We start from the raw sequence: 24,035 nt of genomic DNA, 5'->3' as shown, positions 1-24,035 counted from the left end.
ATCCGATGTGGATTATAATCACTAAAATAGGCAGAAATATTTATAGGCGATGTAAAAGACTATGCACGCTTAAAATTTACGTTACCATAGTAAACATGGTAAATTTGACCACTTGGATAAATCAGACCTCAGCTTCTTATTCTCTATCACAATTGTGTATTTATTAAGTAAAATTTTATCTGTCGTCTCATTTCATGAGTTTAGCTCCACGTTGCATATCATCAAAATATAATAATGATTTTTGTTCGGGAGCTTTTATAAAAATAGAGAGTCACTGCGGATCATTTCAGAAAGATAACAGCTTTAACACCAGCATTAAACACTTTTTTAAATAAGTCAAGCTCAAAACTCACTTTCAGTCAGCAGCGAGTGTTTGAAATAACTTGAGCCGATGTGGATTATAATCACGTAAACAAGGCAGAAATATTTATAAGCGATGCAAAAGACTATGCACGCTAAACATGTTACCGTAGTAAACATGGTAAATATGACCGCTTGAAGAAATCAGACGTCAGCTTCTTATTCTCTATCACAATCGTGTATTTATTTAGTAACTCATATTATCTGTCACAAGCCTCGTCTCGAGAGTTTAGCTCATGTTGCCTATCATAAAAAAATATAATACTGTTTTTGTTCGGGAGCTTGTATAAAAATAGAGATATTATCATTCATTCTAAATGTGACGTATAGGCTACTGTGGCTACAAATAAACAGAAACAGACTCGACTGAATAAGCAGGCTATTTCATATGTGTTATAAATAAATAAATAAAAATAAGTGTATTTATGTGTGATTAATTTTGAGTCCTGATAAATTAAATCAATATGATCAATGTATCACTTATTCTATAGTTAAAACATTGATGCTTTTGAATTTGAATATATAACAAAGCATGCAAACAAACGGCCGCTTTTATCATGTTCCTGTGTGATCGCGCATGTTCCAGTGATTTATTTCTTATTAGTTTTCTGATAACTTCTCTTTGGTGAAATGATGAGGTTGCATGACGTTGTTCTGAGAGGCGTGTAAAGGGCGTGTTTTAGTGACGTGCAGCGGAGCTTCAGGCCCTGACTGTGGAAACCCTGCGCTATTCTGGCCTCTGTGCTACCGGCCCGAGACTATGAGCCCCGCCCGGCCCGCTTTAAGCCCTGGCTCGCACTGCCCCGAAAGTGGAGATGCGGCTAATGGTGTGTACCTACCAAACCTTCAGGACTTGTACAACTCCAGAGTGAAGAAACGGGCAGGTAATATCATCAAAGACCCCTCTCACCTCTCAGGCAGATGTTACAGGTCTCGGTGCACTAGAACATCTAGGTATAAAAACTTTTTTTTTTCCCAACACCATCTCCAGCCTAAACAGCTAACACAGGAAGTATGACCTTTGTTTTGTAATTCATGCCTGTAATTAATTCATTCTCCATCTCTAATTACTGCCTCTATCTCAAGTTCTATGTAAAACATATTAATATTTTTCTATACAGCTGTATATATAGAGTAAATAATAAAGTGACTCGACATACAGCCAAGTATGGTGACCCATGCTCAGAATTCGTGCTCTGCATTTAACCCATCCAAAGTGCACACACACAGAGCAGTGAACACACACACACACACACACACTGTGAACACACACCCGGAGCAGTGGGCACAAATCCACACATAAATATTATGTTCATTCATCTACATTATATAATTTATTGTTAAAGTCTTATTTAAATGTTTCTGTTCTCATGTCAGATATTATATAGTATGCATTTATGTACCAAGAGCTTCTTAAGAAAAAAAATTCTTTGTGTGTTTGCGTACACATTTTGCGAATAAAGCTAGTAATATAGTTTTATATGATTACTTTACAAAGAAATCTGAAATGCTTATAAATGTTGTTTTCTTTATTATATTTGTATTCATTGTTTAACGACAGACAAACAGATACAGCCTTACAGAGATAAACAACTATTCAAACAAAAGAAAAATTATACTGTGCAGAAAAATATCAAGAATCGAGAATTAGGAGAGGTTTTTGTGTCTGGTGTGGAGAGTCAAATTGTTTTTCACTTTCATCTGGTCGCGTTGCATCTGGTTAGGACACGGTGTCAGGCTGAATGGTTCTAAGAACGATAAGGAACTGGTGCAGTTACATTTTCACTTGAGCTTGGTACACCGCGATGGCATGATTACAAACCTCTTTCAGGCTGAACTCCCAAGAAAAAACACCCCAATCATTCAATGACTAAAGAATGCAATATAATTCTATTGCCATGTCAAGATTCATAAGGGCCATTTTACCTCACCTAGTTTGCATGATAGAACTAGGTGTTATGATCTCAATATTCAGCACCGTTTAGCCACACCATAGAACAACATCTTCGCTGTTAGCAGAACACAGCGAGACAGCAATTGTTACGCTTGGATTTTGGTTCAGCAAGAATCCATGTCTGTGGTTCTTGCCTCGATTCCCAATTATCAGTCCTACAATTGCTTTATGTGTGACTGGGGAGCAATAAGAAAAGCACTAGTATGGTAAGATGGAAAGATAAACATGGTACAATTCTTCACTGCAGTCATCGGGTGGGGATCCTTGATGTTTTGATGATATGTTATGCTGTACATGATGTGTACTTATCTTTCATGGATGTTGCAAGTGAGACACCTTATCCGATGTCCATCAGATCCAGTGTTGGGTATAGTTACTTTGGAAAGTAGTTAGTTAGGTTACAACGTTACCATCAATTAAAAGTAATCAGTTATGATACAGCGTTACCTATTCATAAAAGTAACGCGTTAGAGTACTCATGCGTTACCAAAAATTAAAAGCCGTTTGCAGCGGCTTACACATGACAGACACAGCCCCCGGCCCCTTTAAATGCACCTAGAAGTCGTGACTCCCGACAATGAATAACGTCAGTCATCCGAATAAATGAACACTGCAGGATAACAATAACAGGAAAGACAGTCAGCAATAGGCTATTCCACATGTCGTTCTATTTATTTATTATCACAGAACATATTATTAATCAAAATTCGCACCTACCCAGCCCGGGTAGCCTAGGCTACTGTATATTATGAGCACCACAAGATTATTTATAATTATTATTAAAGTGTCACTCACAGTCACAAGCCTAAATTCGCTTTAACACAGTCCATAAACCAAACGCTGTCCTCTCTGCCATCTTGCCGGGAGTTAAAAAAAACCCCCCACACACACAGGGTCAGGCGCAGGGCACAGACGTATCACAGCCATTGACTTTACGATCACAGAGCTTCGGCTCCGCTGATACATCGCAGGTGGCACAGTAGACCTATACTGTCTGACAAAAAGCAGGCTGCAGTCGGGATTTTCCTTTCCTTAAAATAATGGATTACTTTTTTAAAAAAATAACGAAGTTACTGATTACTTACGCACGAAACTAACGCGTTAAGTTACACATTTCAGGAAAAAAGTAATTAGAGTACTGTAACGCGTTACTTTGTAACGCGTTACCCACAACACTGATCAGATCCAAGTTTCGTACAAATTTTAGCCTGGGTGAAAGATGCCTTTTGTTGAGGTGATGTTACCAATGACCTTTGTATGGTTTTTCAACAAATGCAACACATCATCCGTTGTGTACCCCAGCCTCATTGGGTGTTTTGGCTCTTCATCACAAGACACCCTCAGCCGAGGCAGGTCCAGCACAGGCTGATCAGTCCCGGGTGTGTGTCACTTTGTTATATGGTCCTTTGGCCGCCCACACCACTTCTTTCCATGACAGTTCCCACTTCCATGACAGTTCTGCGGGATATGTCCTCTGATGCCCAACTTCTTCATCAGCCTTACAGTAGAACTAGCCACAAAGCCCCTGCAGCCCACTTCCACCAGGTTTACTTTCACTGTCCAGCCCTGCATTTCAAATGCCTCGTTAATGGCCTGTTCCCGAAGGGACAGCCTTTAACTTCAAACAGAACTACAGTGCACATTGTAAAACATAACGCAGAACTGTGCACAGTCAAAACTGATTAATGGTTGTTTCAAACCTCTTTAGGAAGCTTTTGGCACGAGTTAACCAGAGTGCAGTCAGGACAGTTTAAATTTGCAGATGTCCTGGTCAGAAATGGACAGGAGTACTAATCCAATATTTCGTCTTCATCAAGTCATACAACTGTTCTTTGATTTCAGAGTAATGTTTTATTTACCGAGAGTTGTCGAGTTGTCTCTCACCAGAGGGAAACACACGTTCAAATGTATTAAAATAACATAACTAAACAAAAAAAGTGAATAAAAATCCTGCTTGTTGTCTAAAAGAAACTTTGTCCCCCCACCCAATGCATTTTTCTCCAGTCTAACCTGATCAAAAGAAGTCCAATCTGGCAACACTGTTCCGGGTTGTGTGTTTCAGTGTCTGTAAAGACAGAAACGTCCAGTAGATGTCAGTGTTAGACAGACACTCTGAGAACACAGGAGAAACAGTGACTCATCAGAAAATCATAATTACTAATACACTTGTACTGTGAGACTGAAAACTGTGTCCAGATTTACAGTTCCTTCACTCCCCTTCAATGATTTCACTTTGTGTACCATGAAATATTTAATCACTATAATGATGAGTAAGATATGTTTGGTGCAGTGTCTTTTCTTACAAAAATGGATGGACTCAATAGTTTTCCAACTATTGATCAAATTTTGGAGTCTCAGGTTATCTTCCATCTCCTCACAGGATCTGTCCTCAAGCACGTGTTTCTCGTTTTGTGGGTGTATTGGTATGGACCTTCTCTGTTCAGAAGTGTGCTCAACTCTCTGATAACAGAAGTCATGATAATTACCTAGAGATTAAATGAATGATAATTTGGTATCTAGACTATTACTGGAACAGATACTGTCTGTAATGATTGTGATGTGAAATGATTTTTGTTAATTACATGCAACATTAAAAGGTTAAACTGGTCAATTTGTGAAATACAATTTCAGCCGATATAATATATTTTCTTGCAACAACCATTATTGTAGACTATGAGTTTAAATGTTTAAACCATGTAGGGAGACGGGTGCCAATTTATTTGGATTAGTCAGAGAGAGAGGTAAGACGGCTGTCTTTATTTTTCTTTTCTTTTATTAGGTAATTTATCTGGGTTTAAACTTTAGAAAGCCCTTGTTTTGTTTGTTATTTTGGCCTGGCCCTCTCCTGACGATCTGTTTATTATTTAAACTTGTTTTGTTTGTTGACCTTTTGTTTGCTTTATAAATATATTTGGATTTTTTTTAAATAAAAGAAACATTTAGTAAGCCTACTTTTTCTTTTGTTACAAGGTGTGAATCAGAAGGTGTTGTGTAGTCTTCTGGATCTATAAGGTGAGAAGTATTTAGAGCTGGGATAGACGGAAAGGAGTTTTCTCACATTTGTTACTCCCCCTTGAAACCCCCTAGACCAAAAAAAAGAGGGGAACGAAACCCTTAGATGGTGTTTTATTCCCAAAATTGCAAAAATCTGTTTTGCAGTGTTGATTGTTTTTAAAGTTTTTAATCAATTTCAACACCAAAAAGCTTCACAATAAAATTTTAGAACAACATAATTTTATGACCATTAGACCAACAAATTTGTGAAAAGCGATTTTTGTATATGAAATAATGACTTAATAATTGTTCATATAATGATATGAACATGATTTATGATATGATTTACAAAAACATTTTTGGTTAACATCACTTATTAATAAAAGATTTGATATTCATTAACAGAACACATTTAAAGGATGTTAAACTTATCATCAGAGATGGAAAGAGTACAAAAATATTCTACTCAAGTACTTTTACAATAGAATGACTTCTCAGTACAGAAGTGAAGGAATTGCTAATTTTAGCAGTGTCGCATCATCATCAACTTTAAAAGATTACAAAAATCACATGTCACATCCTGCTCCCGCCCCTTTTCGCAGCAACATCCCTTTTGAATTTTGCATGCTCAGTCTAGTGTGACCACGTGCACTGATTTTTCTCCCTCTTTTATTCATTAAAAAAAAATCACTAAACCCTCTTTTTTTATTTGCACATGTGGGATGTGATATTTATGTGATGGGAAACTAAGAGATTTCAAGAACTTGTCTAGAAGCCGAATACTTTGATCAAAGCAAGTTTTCGGCTGTGGAGCACACTTTAATAATGGAAGTAATCTTAAAAAGCACTCGAGAAACATTATTAAATATGGACAAATATGGATTACAAGATTGTAACATGTTTCACTCTTATGTTCTGTAAAGACCTTTTCAAACTTTAATTCACACTGGTCATTATGTCAAATATATTAAAGTAGCCTACTGTTGTCACTCCATAGATTTTAAAGGTTGTAATAAGGCTGTTTTTACAATAGATGTTATATTAAATGTAATGTATTTTAGTCATAGCTCACCCATGTATTGCCTTTCTTTCTTAATGTAAGAAGAATATCTCACCTTTCTGTCCTTTGTGTAATCTTGAGCCAGAAACTTCCCTACATTTATTTCCAGGAACAAAATGAACAGTTGCTTATCTGTTCCACAAATGCACATAAATATGCTAATATGCACACCAGAGTATCATGTGTGAAACTTAGATTTGATCCTAAAAATGGCATACACAGAATTGTCAGATTTGTAAAACCGTATGTTTACCAGAACCTGTGCAAAATTCAGAAATCCTTGTCAGCAGAGGATTGTGTTTATATGCATCTCCACCCTGCCTCGTCCCTGAAATCACCAGATATGGAGCTTACAGCGCTTAGTTTACTATGAATAACCTCATCTGCAGACAATTTCCATATACTTCCATATGTATCCATGTGATACTTTAACAGTACATGGAAATATGAGACAGACTGTAAATATTACATTACAATTGCTAAAAATCGTTTGGTATCATTGCTTTGTTTTAGGATAAAAATATCCAAACAGGCATAAAATATTTGCCTGAGAAGTAACATTGTGTAAAATACTTAGAGAAGGATTATTCTCGTTCATCTAATCAGACCTATTCAAACTGATCAATGGACAAGACCATCAGTGTCTGTCACTGTACCGTCTACAGTATGTTACTTACCCTTTAACTACTGAACTACATTTAGTCATTTAGCAGACGAGAGCTGTTATCCAAAGCGACTTACAAATGAGGACAATGGAAGCAATCAAAATCAACAAACAAGCAATGATATAAAATCTACAGAACTACAGAAACTTAATTACAGATGAGTGAATTGGGCTTGAGCTTGAGTAGATTGTTGTAATGAGAGCTATATAAAAGTGAATGTAAAGATCTGTTGCCATTTTAAACAGACAGAAACAGTTCTTTACAATACAGATATCTTTAATTGTTTAATCAATGTTTAACCCTTCTGCTCTCCTCATTGTTCATTTGGGAAGTCACACTCATGGTCTTCAAGGTCAAAAGCAACCGGACACCTGAAATTTAACTTGCAGTTTTGATTTATATTTTGCTGATGATCGCATAAAGTTGTGAACTTTCCAAAGACTACTTTTGTCAAGGTTTATGTATTTTTTTGTTTGAAATGTTGATCTGAAATGTCAGTTTTTGCATTATTACTACTACGGTCAAACCTGAACACAGAGAAAGCATTTTGTTACACAAAGCATTACAATTCTATATAAATGTAACCAAAATTAACAGGGATGCTTTATCAGAGTTTAATCCTTCTGAGTCTGATCAGATTTCCACCTCTTATTTCAGGCTTCTGACTCATTTTTGGATGTATGGTTATTCCATTTGAGTGTGTTTTATTGTGCATGTGTATGTTTGTGTGTCTGTGAGTGTGTGTAAGTGAGTATGTGTTGATGTTTAAGAGTGTAATCTCTGTGGTGGATTTTTAATAAATAAGATAGTAAACTATTTTTTCTGAATCTAACCTGTGTTAAACTTCTAACCTTAATTCAACTTGTTAAACTTTTAACCTGACTTCTCTTTTGAGTCTAACATTATGACAAACACTCACCTAACTTCCTCGTCTAGGTCTAACAAAAATAACAAACTAAATTCTACTTCTTCTTTTCGGAACAGGTCTTACTAACCTTTCGTTTTTAGCCTGCATTATGTCATGTCTCAGAGGGCAAATACCTTCAATACCACGACTTAGGTGCCCTTGAGCAAGGCATCGAACCCCCAATAGGGAAGTAGGGAGTTTCTGTAGTGTAGTGGTCATCACGTTCGCCTAACACGCGAAAGGTCCTCGGTTCGAAACCGAGCAGAAACAGCTGCTTCCTTTTGATGAAAAGTATGAACCCTTTTTAGCCGACTGTGGGCTTTAGAAGACATTACCTTTATGCACATTTTACAGAGCCTTCAATAAAAAATGTTGGACTGTTTGAGGTAGGTAGGTTTCCGTAGTGTAGTGGTTATCACATTCGCCTCACATGCGAAGGCCAGTCGCGGATAGGTGTAGAGCGCTGACTAGCCAATAGGAACAAAGCCAATTCCAGGGAGGCGGGACGAAAAAATACACAGAATTAGAGGTTCGAATCCCGTCTCGGCCACAAATACCATAAAATGAGTTAGTATTCGTTTTTTCATCTAGATACACTTTAGGTACGATTAACATATAATAGATGAACTTTGTGAACAAAGATAAAATAAATATTGTAATAATTGTTGTTTTGTAGGATGTACAAAATGTGCAACGATCTTAAGAAACATATTTATTTTTAATATAGAAAATTGTGAATTATTAAAAAGAACATTTTGATAATGTTTCAGGCCTTTATTTTTAAAGAGACATCTATTTATATTTGTATAACTGTGTACAGAAAACCCATATATATGTAATATAACTAACACTCACAAAAAGAAAAACTAACCAAAATATATAATGATTAAATAAATATATCTTAATAAATCTTAATAAATATTTACATTATAATAGGGAATAGTTATTTTTAATATAGAACAATTAGAATAATTAAAAAAGAACATTTGGTAATGTTTCAGGCCTTTATTTTTAAAGAGAAATTAATTTTATATTTGTATAACTATGTACAGACAACCCATATATATATATATATATATATATATATATACGGGGGAGAAAATACAAGAAACACATATTTTAAATTAAAAAAGAGTTTAATAGCAACAGTTATTAACATATAGTGTTTATGAGGCAAGATAAAACAATGCAAGTCAATAAAATAAAAATAAAAACACTAAAATACAATGCAATACAATAAAATATATTACTTTTGGTATTTTAATGAACAGAAATAGAAAACAGAAATAAATTATATAATTTACAATTATAGATTAAATAACAACAACAACAATAATGATAATATAATCTAAAGTTGTGGATAACGGGGGGGAAAAAAAAAGAAAAAATTATTTTTAAAATGAAATAATTATGTAGACAGTTTAGTTATAACAGTTATTAACAATGCAAGTCAACAAAATAAAAACCCCACTAAAATATAATGCAATAGAATAAAATAATCATTTCGGTATTTTAATGAACAAATGGAAATTAATGAAATAATTAAAAAAAAAAAAAAAATTTTAATAAAAAAAAAATTACAAGTGCAACAAAATATATATAGGGGAGAGTGGGGTGAGTTGTGCCAGTTTTTACTTAAAGTGACTTTAAGCTGAGGTCATGATAGCAATGGTTCCAACTACAATATGAACATATATTTCAGGATGTGGTGCATCTCTGGGAACAATCACTTTCGATCTGAAATATAGTATTTAAGAAATATAGCTTTCTGAAAAAAAGTGGTCTTGTGGCACAACTTGCCCCAGGTGCAGGGTAAGTTGTGCCTTTGGAGAGAATGCATTGGGGTAAATTGTGCCATTGATTATTGAAGTAAAACAGTATATTTTGATCTCAGAAACTGTAATGCTTTATAAAAGCTAGAAAAATTCAATACAATATTACTCATTTAAGGTTTATTTAAAGTAATTTTACAACATCAAAGGGCAATTTTCTACAAGCCTATTGCGCCACATGAGCACATCAAAGGTCAATTTTCTTAAACAAGCCCTAGCGCTTCATGAACACATCAGAACAAAGTTTAATTCAAAATGAAAAAAAAAAAACCAGCAAATTCTATTTTATGGTCATTTATGACATCGAAGGCAAATTTTCTTAAACAAGGCCTAGCGCCACATGAACATATGTTCAGAACGAAATGAAATTCAAATGAAGACCATACTGAATGCCATCCTTTTCACAGATCTGGCCTACTACATAACATCCCACTTGTCAATGCTACAGGGGAATATAAATTTCTGCTCCCTTCTGGCTGTACCTCCAAGTTTTTGTGGTGTGGGTAGTTTCTTACGCACATCTTCTCTAGGGATGACTCCTTCATCATTTTCTTTGAAAGTGAAGATTGGCTTTCCATCTACAGACAGACCTCTTACTACTTCGCCTTAGAAACTTTGCATTGATGTCGGCACCATCAACCTTCTCAACCAATCCAATATAGTTATAGAATTTGGTTTTGCCTGCAAAGTTCACAATGACAAAGTCCCCAGCAGTCAGATCCTTGTCACCATCATCAGCATCATAATCATTCTGGACATCTGAACTCTCATAGTCAGTGGTGTCGTTAAGTGGAATGGAAATGTCACTATCTTCTGAGCTACTGGAGACAACAACTTTCTTTTTTGGTTTGGTTGGTTTAGTCCCTATCTTCTTATTTTCATTCCTTTTCTTCTTTTCACCCCTTTCATTTTCTCTGTCGTGTGTGTTCTCCAGGTCATCCTCTGCTTTATCATCGTCAGTGGTGTCATTAAGTGGAATGGCCATGGTGCTTTCTTCTGAGCTACTGTACACAACCGTTTTCTTCATTTTCTTGAGTTTAGTTTGATTTGATTCTTTGAGAGCCCTTTTCATCTGCCTTTCATTCTTTTTCTTTTCCTTTTCAGCCATTTTATCTTCTTTTTCTTTTTGTACCCTCTCCAGTTCCATCTTCTCAGGTGTTTCGGTCGCGATTTTTGATTTTACTTTCTTTCTTTTCATTCTGGGCCTTCTTGCTGTGGCTTTTGGCAAGAAAGCTGGAAGGAAGCTGGCAGGGATATCGATGTCATTTCTTTTTGCATACTCAAAAGCAAGTTCACAGCATTTCATGGGACTTAGACCGTGAAACATTGCTGCTAGTGCCTTTATATGTTCTGCCAGCTCTTTCTCCATATGTTCGTCAAAGACTTGATTGGCAAGTCCACTTCTTTTATATCCTGGCCTTATTTCTTTTCCAGCTATCTTTTTCTTCTCCATGTATCGTTTTAATGTCATCCTGCATATGTTCATCTGCCTCGCCACCTGACGAATGGACTTTCCCTTCTCCACCTCTTTCACTGCTCTGTCCATGTCCTGTAGAGGAGTGGAAGCCCTGCCTGTCTTCCTCATATAACTCCCTGGCATGACGTGGTATATTTCTATTTTTGGTATAAAATGAAGAATCTCACATAGTTTTAGTGATAAAACTTAAGAATAAAATGCACAAATACAATAAAATAATATGTTTAAAATATTTATAAGTGGGGGTGAGTTGTGCCACTGGCACAACTTAACTCAGGCCCTTTGGCACAAATCACCCCAACCCCACCATTTTAGAAAAAATGCATCATCCATCAGTTTTGAGCTAACATCATGCTAGCTGTATAGACTCATAATGTAGCTTACCAAAGCACTAAAACATGTGTGAAATGTTTTCAAACTTGTCTATAACTGTTCAGACACAACAATCAAAAAATCATGATCATAGAAATTTTACTTTGAAAGGCAAAAAAATGTTTTTTTAACTTAAATGTGCTTACCTCTCATGCAATAAGGCTCTCTTCTTTGCAGGATGAGTGAAATGGCTGAGTCATCAAAAATGTGTGGACACATGACCGATTTCTTCTATGGTTCCCTAGAAACAGGGGGTGGCACAACTTCCCCACTGGCACAAATCACCCCACTCTCCCCTACATATATACACAACCTTGTGCAAGGAATGTCTTTGGCAAATGACATGCCCAGATCTCAAATACTGTTTTGTAGCACAGTGAAGTCATTTTTTCTTTTCCTTTATCCACCTCTGCTTCTCAGTCTCATAGAATGGAGACTGCTGAAAGTCTCTCCATGGCATTTCTGCACTCATTCCCTGAGCCTGATAAAGAGAAAACACTTTAGCAGGACAGTAAATGTATTTGCCTGCCACTCCAGGTAAACCAGTGTGAATATGAGGACTGTTGGGTCCTTGTTTCAGTGGCAGGTGGCAGAATCTGCACAGACGACCAGTAGGATGCTCTACTGCTGACTTCCGCTTGCTTCTCTCATCAGTGACCCTCTTCCTAGCTGCCCCTCTCTGCTTAGAGGCCTCCAGTTCCCGCTGAAAAAAAGGAGTCTCTGCAAAGTCTTCAAAAGGCATTCTGGGGTTGGTCAGGCCCTCTGCTGAATATGTGTCAAATACTTTTTTGGAGCAGTAGAATTATTTAACATCACTACCTTGATAGAAGAAATGTATTGAGGAGCCATCACCCATGTATCGAGACTTAGGCTGGCCACAGGCTAAACAGGATCTGGTTTGCTTTTTTTGCAGCGCCTGCAAATGTTGTTGCTGCTGAACTGCCTGCTGCTTCTCTATGATGTCCTTCACCATCTTCTCGAATGCTGTCTGGTCCAGAGGGACAGCCTCAGGAACAGCCTTTGCAGGTGGATTGACTGGGGCAGGTGGCAGTACTGTCACTGGGACTCTGATTGTTTCACTGCCTGAGTGAAGACGCTTCCATAACTGCTGTGTCTCCAAGAGCTTTTCTGGGCTGGTGTTGATAGAAGCATTAGTGTTCTTCTTTTTAGCAAGGTGTTTTATGTACCTGCTTATGTGCTGCTTTCTGGTGGAATGCAGAAGGCTGTTGGGGTCAGTACAGGCACTCTGTACCATAGCAGCATATTCAGCATCCACCTTTGTAAGGAGATCCTTGCTCCCATGATGCTTGGGCAGCAAACCATCAATTGCATTTCTCATTGGATCCGTCCATCTGTTATGGTCCAACACAAAAACTCGGCCACCGGTCTTAATAGGTCCAGTGCGAGCAGCACAGGGAGAAGCAGCTACAGGCAGTGGTGATGTGCTTGGGAGTTCTAAAAGAGATTCACAAAATTACTAACTTAAGTATTTGTTTTTTGTGTCCATAGATGAGGCAGACAGATTACACACATTGACGCCTGTATGTATTATATAGTTACCTCCAAATAAAAGACACTCCTCAGATGTTTGTTCCTTCATTGTCACAGCACTTGGTGTAGGAAACTGGTGAAAAATGACAGGCTGTGAGGTAGCCTCTGGTTCTGCAGCAAGAGGGGTCTCAGCAGAAGAGGTATCCTTTAGGCATTCCTAAAAAAATGAGTGCAATATGCAAGTGAGAATTATAAATGTATTATTTTTATTAAAAAAAACTGTTATCAATTTTTTAAAGGCTTACCTGAGATGGGAATGGAAACGGAACGCCAGATGAAGACTCCTCTTGCATCTCCACATCTCCTAGGTCTGTCTTCCTGCTTTTGTGCTTGTCAAAGTAAAGAGGCACAGGTCGACAACCTGGCTCCACGTATTGCAGGCCAAACCTCTCTCCTGTGTCCCTGCTGGAGATGTGCAAGGCTGGATATTTGGGTTGCCCTGTCACTCTTATAGATGCCCTGTTTAACTCCATCATCAAAACAGGGTCAAACACTCCAGGTAAGACAACCCCAGGCTGCTTTAGGTCCACCAGCCGCTGATAATTCCAGCGTGCCACACCAGTCATACCCTGTGCTTGGAACAACTCAGGAGAGACACGATTGCCTGTTACCCACTGAGCCTGGTGGAAATGAAACCCCTCCTGCTGTGAAGTGCCTCTCACAGGGATCCAAATGGACACAGCAGCTCCATCACCCTTGACATGATTCAGCTGTAGGGTTCCACCATATCTGTAGAGGATTCCTTCCTCCACCTCAGGATCACTCAGGCAGCCTCTAAGGACGTGGATAAGCTAAATCCACCATAATTTTAACATTGAGGGTTTGAAAAGGAAGATGTTGTTGGGATCCTTTGCCAGATAGAAATGGTGTAACACTTCTTCCACCCTTTGAACCAGCTCTCTGGGATGTGGCACTTTTGTCCTGCAGTGCTCTCTGATGTGCAGCTTGGTGGGATTAGCAGGCTCGATACCACAGAATCTGTATGCGTTCTTCAGTTTCTCCAGGTCACTCTGATCAACTACAGAGAAGGCAGAAGAGAGGAACTGGCAGAAGGAGCCATACAGAGGATGGTGCTCCGAAACACACTCCCTGGTGAACCGCCGCATACAGTGAAACAAGTCCAGTTTAACAACCATGTCCTCGTTGAACTTCCTGCACGCGGCATGTAAATTCTTGAGGTTTCCTGATGTAACCTCTGCCACAATAGCTTCTGTGGTCCTCCAGGCTTCCCACTGCTGGTGCTCATAAGGTCCTGGCTCCATCACTCTGAAAGCGGCACAGCAGTCCCTAAGTACATAAAGGAGAAAGAAAAATACATTTTAATGTATTCATAACCTTTGCTTACACCACTTGATGTAATGTTTGGTTAGATGTGATGATTTATACCTGTCCACCCACTGGTACTTGGCCTTGGGAATACCAGCAGCACTGTAGCGATTGGATAGCCCACAGTACATTGACTCCAATGACTGCTCACTTTCACTCTGCAGCATCACCCAGGACAGAATCATCCAGTTCTCGTTCATCACAGCATAGGATGACATTGTGCCAGATAAGAGGGTCACTTTTCTAGCAACTTTGTGTGTGTGATCTGACCTGAACACCTTTCCAAAAGTGCCTTGTAGGAGCTGAGTGAGAGCTGCTTCCTGTCGCTGATATTCATGAAGGAGGCACTCTATTAAATAGTGTGCAGAGACAGACACCCCATTCCACCCATCAGTGTCTCCGTAATCCCCAAACGGTGCAGGTGTGTCATCCTTCCTCAGTGCCCCAGTGATGGTTTTCTGACCATACATCCCTGCTTCAGCATCCCTGACATTCTGCACACTGAGAAGGTAAGCCAGATGTGCTCTTTCAAATTTAAGGTGAAGCACCTCAGACAGCTGGTTGGCCATGTCATTAGGGGATTTTCCAGAGCGCCTCAGTTCATCCATCACTGTTTTACAGATTGCCTTCTTATGGGTGAGGAAGGCTGGCAAGACGTTTCTGAATCGCTGTGGTAGAATGTCCATCCACTGAGGTTTATCAGCAAACCAGTATCTTTTGCATGCCTTACAACACAGACGTGAAGCAAGGATGTAAAATTGCCCAGTAGTGCCAAGGATCACTCTGGGTCTTCCCACACCAGAGGACACAACATTTGGATTTTGACATCTGTAAAGACAAGGCAGGATGTAATTGTTCCTAAGCCTTTCCATTATACTGTGCTCAGGTTTCCAAATGAAAAATGGATGGAGTTGGAAGTATTTGGGTGATGGAAGGCCAGTGTTTGTCTCTATAAGCTCAGGCTGAGGTGGATAGCGCCACAAGGAGACCATATTCATGAGGTGTCTTACTGGGTGTGATCCTGGCCAGAGCCCCATGGATTCCATCTCTGTCTTCATCCAAATTCTTTGATGAAGAGAGCAGTTCCAGCGGCTGATATCTTGCAAGTAGCTAGGAACAGGTGCTTCTTTCTGTACAGAAGGCATTGATGCAGGAGCTGTAGGTGCTGATTGTGCAGCAGGAGGTGGTACAGGCCCATCAGTCTGTGAAGAAGGCATACTGGGACTGGGAGAACTAGAGACTGCATGTGATGTCGACAGAACTGGATGGAACACACAAAAAAAAAAAAAATATATATATATATATATATGTGTGTGTGTGTGTGTGTGTGTATTAACAATGATTGCACATGATGTGTATTTAACTGTCTTTACCTTTTTTGTAGCTGAGAACAGGGGCTTCAGTCAGTGCAGATGGCATTGGTGCCGGTGTTGATTGTGTTGCTGCAGGTGGTACAGAGCCTTCACCCCGTGAAGAAGGCCTACACACAGGAACTGATGTTGATGGAGGCTGTGGCAGACCTGCATGGAACAGCACAAGGAGGAAATAAAAAATATATTAAAACACTGAATGTACATGATGTGTATTTAATTGTCTTGACTACATTAAATGACTCATTTAATGTAATGCATGAATCATTGTTTATTCTATCATTCTATTTATTCTAGGAATGCAAATTCTAATAATGTTCAAAAGTCTGTAAGTAAACATTCCACTTATAACAACAAATGACACTTTAAATACCATGCATACAATTCATGAAGTGCACTCACCCTCACCACTGGTATGTTCAACCCTTAATTATAGTTAGAACAAAAAAAACATGTTTTTTAGAACAGGCAAGAACACTGCCAAAGCAACAAATAAGATAATTAAATTCAGAAATAGAGGATAAGTCTGTATGTAACAGAATAAGCCTCTGAATCTGATTTGGAAAGTAACCTGCTGTAGACAAGTGTGTGGATTCCGTGGCTGCAGATGATCCTGAAAATTAAGCATAATTTGAACATTTTTGCTCCAGTATGTGCAATTGCATGTGTCAAAAACATGCTGAACTTGAAATGGCTCTGTATAACACACATGACGTGACTCTTGATTCACTTACTCAGCTTTGTGAGATACTTTGTTGGAGACAGACTCAGCATTATCCTCTCCAGTTCTTCATCCTCCTCCATCACTATAAAACAAAATCAATGGATCAGTAGGCTTTAAGTAACAATATAAGCAAATTTGCATGAATTTTATTAACTTACCAGGCTGATCAGAAGCAGTACTGGAAGGAACAAGTGGTCTTGCAGTGGAAGCTGATGGTGAGGGCAACGGAGGAGTGTTTATTGTCAGCTGTTGTTGCTGCTGTTTTAAAAGATACTGCTGCAAGTTGTACATTTTGCTGCCTGGAACACACTTCTGCTTCATTATAAAGAAAGCATATCCATCTGCCCTGGTATCCCAAATTTGTCTCCAAGTGTTTTGAGCTCTTGTTCCAAATCCAACAGTATTGTCTTCCTCTATCAAAACTGGCAATGGATCTGGCCTTTGAGACAGATACCGTTTAAGATCATCAATTTCCTTAAAGCTTCTTGAGTATTCAATAAAGGAAATTAGACTATCTTTGCAAGGACCCTCTGGGTTGAACTGCCCAGCCTGTTCTTCTTCCTCAACCTTATTGGACAGGTACAAAGCATAGCCGACATCATTCTCTAGTAACCACCTGAAAGACTGGCCCTTGTATTTGCCAAACTGTAGAATGTATTCTCCCAACACCTCTTGCTTGTCAGAGACATCCCCTCCTCTCTGTAAGACAACAGAACGGGCATTCATCCTGACCAGATCTTCTCTTTGAGGTGTTGACTTGTTCTGCAGTGAAGGGTTGTCTTTAATTTTTTTTGCCTCTTCTGATGGGTCCCGGCGTAAATGGCCTGATGGGCCTTTCCTGAAAGACACCTTGTATCTCCCGGGGAAAAAAACTGTTTTCTTCATGTTGCAGTTCTGAAATCATGGCCACATAAAAATACTTAATATAGTGAAATAAGACAGTTATCAGCAGCAGTTATATATATATATATATATATATATATTATTATATATAAGTTATTTTAACTTGCCATAATATTTCATAATATTACAGTTTTTTAGCTTAATAAATGCAGCCTTAGAGCATAAGAGACTTATAAATTTGTGTTATTTAATATTTATTTAATCCACTCAATATATGAGTACGTATATAAAATATTTATTATGAAAATGTATACATGTATATATTAAAACAAGTTTAACTAATTAAAAATGTTGTTTTATATACACAGTTTAAATTATACCATTAAATTGCACAAGTACAATGTAATATATATAATAATATAGAATATATATGTAATAAATGTAATATGTGTGTAATACATATTAATTACATTATGAGTATCATATTGCATTGTTAACATTTTCAAAAAAACATTTTTAAGTACTTAGAGATCAATTATGAAACCTTCACTCTTACAAAGAAACTATAACAATTATATAAAATAACTGCTGTATGTTCAACTATGAGTTTGGTTTAATATTTCCTAACATCACAAACCATTCAACACAATTAACAATACCATTACATGAGAATATACATGTCATTTATATGATAATGTATTTACAATACAGAAAGTTAATATTGCTAAAGTAACGTAGCATTTAACTTAACTTACCTTCTCGCTTAACGTTAATTGCGTTGATCTCGAACTCTTACGTAAAAACAGCGGTCACCTGAGGTAAAACTTTTGCAACGGTAGTTTAGACAGTAAATGCTTGCCAGCAAACTTGTTTTGTTTTGTACAACAATTCGGTAAACAGATATCTCTCCGATCGTGAAACTGGTCTCCTCCCCTCCTCCACTCACTACGAATGATTGACAGATGACACCAGGCTTCTTAAATTCCCCGCCACGGAAGAGGCGAAACAGCGCCAGGAAATCTACGTGTGGCCACAAATATATTGCATCCGTAGTGTTAAGCACTACCATAGAGAATGAATGGGAAAAGTTAAGAGAAGTTAAGCTTAACTATTTTCGGCTCCCGCGCGCAAGGTCCTCGTTTCGAAACCGAGCAGAAACAGCTACTTCCTTTTGATGAAAAGTATGTACCCTTTTTAGCCGACTGTGGGCTTTAGAAGACATTACCTTTATGCACATTTTACAGAGCCTTCAATTAAAAATGTTGGACTGTTTGAGGGAGGTAGGTTTCCGTAGTGTAGTGTTTATCAAGTTCGCCTCACACACGAAAGGTCCCCAGTTCAAAACTGGGGGGGGAACAGTGAATCTCTTTTTCACAATGGTTCAATTGGCATTCTGTTGATGAGGAACTCAACGCTACCGAAGCTTTGCGGCCAAGAGGCATGAATATAGTCAGCAAAGGTGTAGTTGATGCAGAAATGAAAGAGCAGTCACTGTTTGACCTAAACCTAACCCACACTCGTGCCATTTCAAGCCTGCGTGGCTTTCTTCTGAGGAACACGAAAGAAGATATTTGTCAGAGTGGCCCTCTGTTAGGCAGCAGCTCTACGTCACGAAGGCCTTTCTTTACACAGGTGTGAATTCAATTATTAAGCCACACTAGGCAGCAGTAACTGCCACACCGACAGACTCTGTACTTTAAACCAGGCAGTTTCAATGAACAGATGGATGGTGCACTCAAAGACAAAATATTTCGTATAACGTTAAAAACAATTAAATTAAATAACCTAAAAAAGAGCAAAAAAGTAATGGTCACAGAGCAATCCTTCAGACAACTTGAAAAATGCTTGGTTTGCCACTCAAAAAAAAGCTATTTGCAGACTGAAGAGCACAACGCAATCTGTAATTTTATTCGTGCTCCAAGAAGCGTGCGATGAAAAGGTCAGATCCAACCTTGACTGCAGGTTTCCGTAGTGTAGAGGTTATCACATTCGCCTTACACGCGAAAGGTCCCCAGCTCGAAACTGGGCGGAAACAGGTGGGGGCTTTTTTTCTTTCTGTGGTGAAATGGCTGTCTGGTAGGCAGGTGGTCCAAGCTGCAAACGCCTTAATTCCGAGGTAAGTTAAGGGAAATTATTTGGAAACTCGGCGTAGACTGCCACGCCGAATGAACTCTGTCCTGTTGTGTGTGGGATTTACACAGATTGCCTATTTGCGTTTGGGCACATCATTGTATAGATTATGGCGAAAGAGAACTAGTGTGGAAGTGGGGAGTTTCTGTAGTGTAGTGGTCATCACGTTCGCCTAACACGCGAAAGGTCCTCTGTTCGAAACCGAGCAGAAACAGCTGCTTCCATTTGATGAAAAGTATGAACCCTTTTTAGCCGACTGTGGGCTTTAGAAGACATTACCTTTATGCACATTTTACAGAGCCTTCAATTAAAAATGTTGGACTGTTTGAGGGAGGTAGGTAGGTAGGTTTCTGTAGTGTAGTGGTTATCACGTTCTCCTCACACGCGAAAGGTCCCCAGTTCGAAACTGGGCGGAAACAGGTGGGGGCTTTTGTTCTTTCTTTGGTGAAATGGCTGTCTGGTAGGCAGGTGGTCCAATCTGCAAACGCCTTAATTCCGAGGTAAGTTAAGGGAAATTATTTGGAAACTCGGCATAGACTGCCACGCCGAATGAACTCTGTCCTGTTGTGTGTGGGATTTACGCAGATTGCCTATTTGCGTTTGGGCACATCATTGTATAGATTATGGCGAAAGAGAACTACTGTGGAAGTAGGGAGTTTCTGTAGTATAGTGGTCATCACGTTCGCCTAACACGCGAAAAGTCCTCGGTTCGAAACTGAGCAGAAACAGCTGCTTCCTTTTGATGAAAAGTATGAACCCTTTTTAGCCGACTGTGGGCTTTAGAAGACATTACCTTTATGCACATTTTACAGAGCCTTCAATTAAAAATGTTGGACTGTTTGAGGGAGGTAGGTAGGCAGGCTTCCGTAGTGTAGTGGTTATCACGTTCGCCTCACAAGCAAAAGGTCCCCAGTTTGAAACTGGGCGGGAACAGTGAATCTCTTTTTCACAATGGTTCAATTGGCATTCTTTTGAGGAGGAACTCAACGCTACCGAAGCTTTGCGGCCAAGAGGCATGAATATAGTCAGCAAAGGTGTAGTTGATGCAGAAATGAAAGAGCAGTCACTGTTTGACCTAAACCTAACCCACACTCGTGCCATTTCAAGCCTGCGTGGCTTTCTTCTGAGGAACACGAACGAAGATATTTGTCAGAGTGGCCCTCTGTTAGGCAGCAGCTCTACGTCACGAAGGCCTTTCTTTACACAGGTGTGAAGACAATTATTAAGCCACACTAGGCAGCAGTAACTGCCACACCGACAGACTCTGTACTTTAAACCAGGCAGTTTCAATGAACAGATGGATGTGCACTCAAAGACAAAATATTTCGTATAATGTTAAAAACAATTAAATTAAATAACCTAAAAAAGAGCAAAAAAGTAATGGTCACAGAGCAATCCTTCAAACAACTGGAAAAATGCTTGGTTTGCATCTAAAAAAAAAGCTATTTGCAGACTGAAGAGCACAACGCAATCTGTAATTTTATTCGTGCTCCAAGAAGCGTGCGATGAAAAGGTCAGATACAACCTTGACTGCAGGTTTCCGTAGTGTAGAGGTTATCACATTCGCCTTACACGCGAAAGGTCCCCAGCTCGAAACTGGGCGGAAACAGGTGGGGGGCTTTTTTTCTTTCTGTGGTGAAATGGCTGTCTGGTAGGCAGGTGGTCCAAGCTGCAAACACCTTAATTCCGAGGTAAGGGAAATTATTTGGAAACTCGGCGTAGACTGCCACGCCGAATGAACTCTGTCCTGTTGTGTGTGGGATTTACACAGATTGCCTATTTGCTTTTGGGCACATCATTGTATAGATTATGGCGACAGAGAACTAGTGTGTAAGTGGGGAGTTTCTGTAGTGTAGTGGTCATCACGTTCGCCTAACACGCGAAAGGTCCTCAGTTCGAAACCGAGCAGAAACAGCTGCATCCTTTTGATGAAAAGTATGAACCCTTTTTAGCCGACTGTGGGCTTTAGAAGACATTACCTTTATGCACATTTTACAGAGACTTCAATTAAAAATGTTGGACTGTTTTAGAGGTAGGTAGGTTTCCTACCTCTAAAACAGGTATTCCTAAATTATTAATTTAGGAATAATTTCCTAAATTAAGGGAAAATATTTGGAAACTCGGCGTAGACTGCCACGCCGAATGAACTCTGTCCTGTTGTGTGTGGGATTTACACAGATTGCCTATTTGCTTTTGGGCACATCATTGTATAGATTATGGCGAAAGAGAACTAGTGTGGAAGTGGGGAGTTTCTGTAGTGTAGTGGTCATCACGTTCGCCTAACATGCGAAAGGTCCTCGGTTCGAAACCGAGCAGAAACAGCTGCTTCCTTTTGATGAAAAGTATGAACCCTTTTTAGCCGACTGTGGGCTTTAGAAGACATTACCTTTATGCACATTTTACAGAGCCTTCAATTAAAAATGTTGGACTGTTTTAGAGGTAGGTAGGTAGGTAGGTTTCCGTAGTGTAGTGGTTATCACGTTCGCCTCACATGCGAAAGGTCCCCAGTTCGAAACTGGGCGGGAACAGTAAATCTCTTTTTCACAATGGTTCAATTGGCATTCTGTTGAGGAGGAACTCAATGCTACCGAAGCTTTGCGGCCAAGAGGCATGAATATAGTCAGCAAAGGTGTAGTTGATGCAGAAATGAAAGAGCAGTCACTGTTTGACCTAAACCTAACCCACACTTGTGCCATTTCAAGCCTGCGTGGCTTTCTTCTGAGGAACACGAACGAAGATATTTGTCAGAGTGGCCCTCTGTTAGGCAGCAGCTCTACGTCACGAAGGCCTTTCTTTATACAGGTGTGAAGACAATTATTAAGCCACACTAGGCAGCAGTAACTGCCACACCGACAGACTCTGTACTTTAAACCAGGCAGTTTCAATGAACAGATGGATGGTGCACTCAAAGACAAAATATTTCGTATAATGTTAAAAACAATTAAATTAAATAACCTAAAAAAGAGCAAAAAATTAATGGTCACAGAGCAATCCTTCAAACAACTGGAAAAATGCTTGGTTTGCCACTCAAAAAAAAGCTATTTGCAGACTGAAGAGCACAACGCAATCTGTAATTTTATTCGTGCTCCAAGAAGCGTGCGATGAAAAGGTCAGATACAACCTTGACTGCAGGTTTCCATAGTGTAGAGGTTATCACATTCGCCTTACACGCGAAAGGTCCCCAGCTCGAAACTGGGCGGAAACAGGTGGGGGCTTTTTTTCTTTCTGTGGTTAAATGGCTGTCTGGTAGGCAGGTGGTCCAAGCTGCAAACGCCTTAATTTCGAGGTAAGGGAAATTAGTTGGAAACTCGGCGTAGACTGCCACGCCGAATGAACTCTGTCCTGTTGTGTGTGGGATTTACACAGATTGCCTATTTGATTTTGGGCACATCATTGTATAGATTATGGTGAGAGAGAACTAGTGTGGAAGTGGGGAGTTTCTGTAGTGTAGTGGTCATCACGTTCGCCTAACACGCGAAAGGTCCTCGGCTCGAAACCAAGCAGAAACAGCTGCTTCCTTTTGATGAAAAGTATGAACCCTTTTTAGCCGACTGTGGGCTTTAGAAGACATTACCTTTATGCACATTTTACAGAGCCTTCAATTAAAAATGTTGGACTGTTTGAGGGAAGTAGATAGGCTTCCGTAGTGTAGTGGTTATAACGTTCGCCTCACAAGCAAAAGGTCCCCAGTTTGAAACTGGGCGGGAACACTGAATCTCTTTTTCACAATGGTTCAATTGGCATTCTTTTGAGGAGGAACTCAACGCTACCGAAGCTTTGCGGCCAAGAGGCATGAATATATTCAGCAAAGGTGTAGTTGATGCAGAAATGAAAGAGCAGTCACTGTTTGACCTAAACCTAACCCACACTCGTGCCATTTTAAGCCTGCGTGGCTTTCTTCTGAGGAACACGAACGAAGATATTTGTCAGAGTGGCCCTCTGTTAGGCAGCAGCTCTACGTCACGAAGGCCTTTCTTTACACAGGTGTGAAGACAATTATTAAGCCACACTAGGCAGCAGTAACTGCCACACCGACAGACTCTGTACTTTAAACCAGGCAGTTTCAATGAACAGATGGATGGTGCACTCAAAGACAAAATATTTCGTATAATGTTAAAAACAATTAAATTAAATAACCTAAAAAAGAGCAAAAATGTAATGGTCACAGAGCAATCCTTCAAACAACTGGAAAAATGCTTGGTTTGCCACTCAAAAAAAAGCTATTTGCAGACTGAAGAGCACAACGCAATCTGTAATTTTATTCGTGCTCCAAGAAGCGTGCGATGAAAAGGTCAGATACAACCTTGACTGCAGGTTTCCGTAGTGTAGAGGTTATCACATTCGCCTTACAGGCGAAAGGTCCCCAGCTCGAAACTGGGCGGAAACAGGTGGGGGCTTTTTTTCTTTCTGTGGTGAAATGGCTGTCTGGTAGGCAGGTGGTCCAAGCTGCAAACGCCTTAATTCCGAGGT

General features: G+C 39.3%; 8 non-coding genes across 8 annotated transcripts; all 8 read left to right on the top strand.

Annotated features, from left to right (window-relative positions):
* Window positions 1–8,137: 8,137 nt before the first annotated feature.
* trnav-aac (transfer RNA valine (anticodon AAC)) lies at window positions 8,138–8,210 on the top strand. Its single transcript has one exon. It is a non-coding gene; the product is annotated as a tRNA-Val (tRNA).
* Window positions 8,211–19,397: 11,187 nt separating this feature from the next.
* trnav-uac (transfer RNA valine (anticodon UAC)) lies at window positions 19,398–19,470 on the top strand. The gene has a single exon. It is a non-coding gene; the product is annotated as a tRNA-Val (tRNA).
* A 236-nt stretch (window positions 19,471–19,706) lies between these two features.
* Window positions 19,707–19,779, top strand: trnav-aac (transfer RNA valine (anticodon AAC)). Its single transcript has one exon. It is a non-coding gene; the product is annotated as a tRNA-Val (tRNA).
* Window positions 19,780–21,101: 1,322 nt separating this feature from the next.
* Window positions 21,102–21,174, top strand: trnav-uac (transfer RNA valine (anticodon UAC)). Its single transcript has one exon. It is a non-coding gene; the product is annotated as a tRNA-Val (tRNA).
* A 232-nt stretch (window positions 21,175–21,406) lies between these two features.
* trnav-aac (transfer RNA valine (anticodon AAC)) lies at window positions 21,407–21,479 on the top strand. Its single transcript has one exon. It is a non-coding gene; the product is annotated as a tRNA-Val (tRNA).
* Window positions 21,480–21,813: 334 nt separating this feature from the next.
* trnav-aac (transfer RNA valine (anticodon AAC)) lies at window positions 21,814–21,886 on the top strand. The gene has a single exon. It is a non-coding gene; the product is annotated as a tRNA-Val (tRNA).
* A 134-nt stretch (window positions 21,887–22,020) lies between these two features.
* trnav-cac (transfer RNA valine (anticodon CAC)) lies at window positions 22,021–22,093 on the top strand. Its single transcript has one exon. It is a non-coding gene; the product is annotated as a tRNA-Val (tRNA).
* Window positions 22,094–23,879: 1,786 nt separating this feature from the next.
* On the top strand, window positions 23,880–23,952 carry trnav-uac (transfer RNA valine (anticodon UAC)). The gene has a single exon. It is a non-coding gene; the product is annotated as a tRNA-Val (tRNA).
* The last annotated feature ends 83 nt before the right edge of the window (window positions 23,953–24,035 follow it).

The sequence above is a fragment of the Carassius carassius genome, chromosome 22, assembly GCF_963082965.1.
Source record: "Carassius carassius chromosome 22, fCarCar2.1, whole genome shotgun sequence".
Taxonomy (NCBI): domain Eukaryota; kingdom Metazoa; phylum Chordata; class Actinopteri; order Cypriniformes; family Cyprinidae; genus Carassius; species Carassius carassius.
Note: the sequence above shows the minus strand (reverse complement) of the source record. Positions and strands in the feature narration are given on the sequence as shown.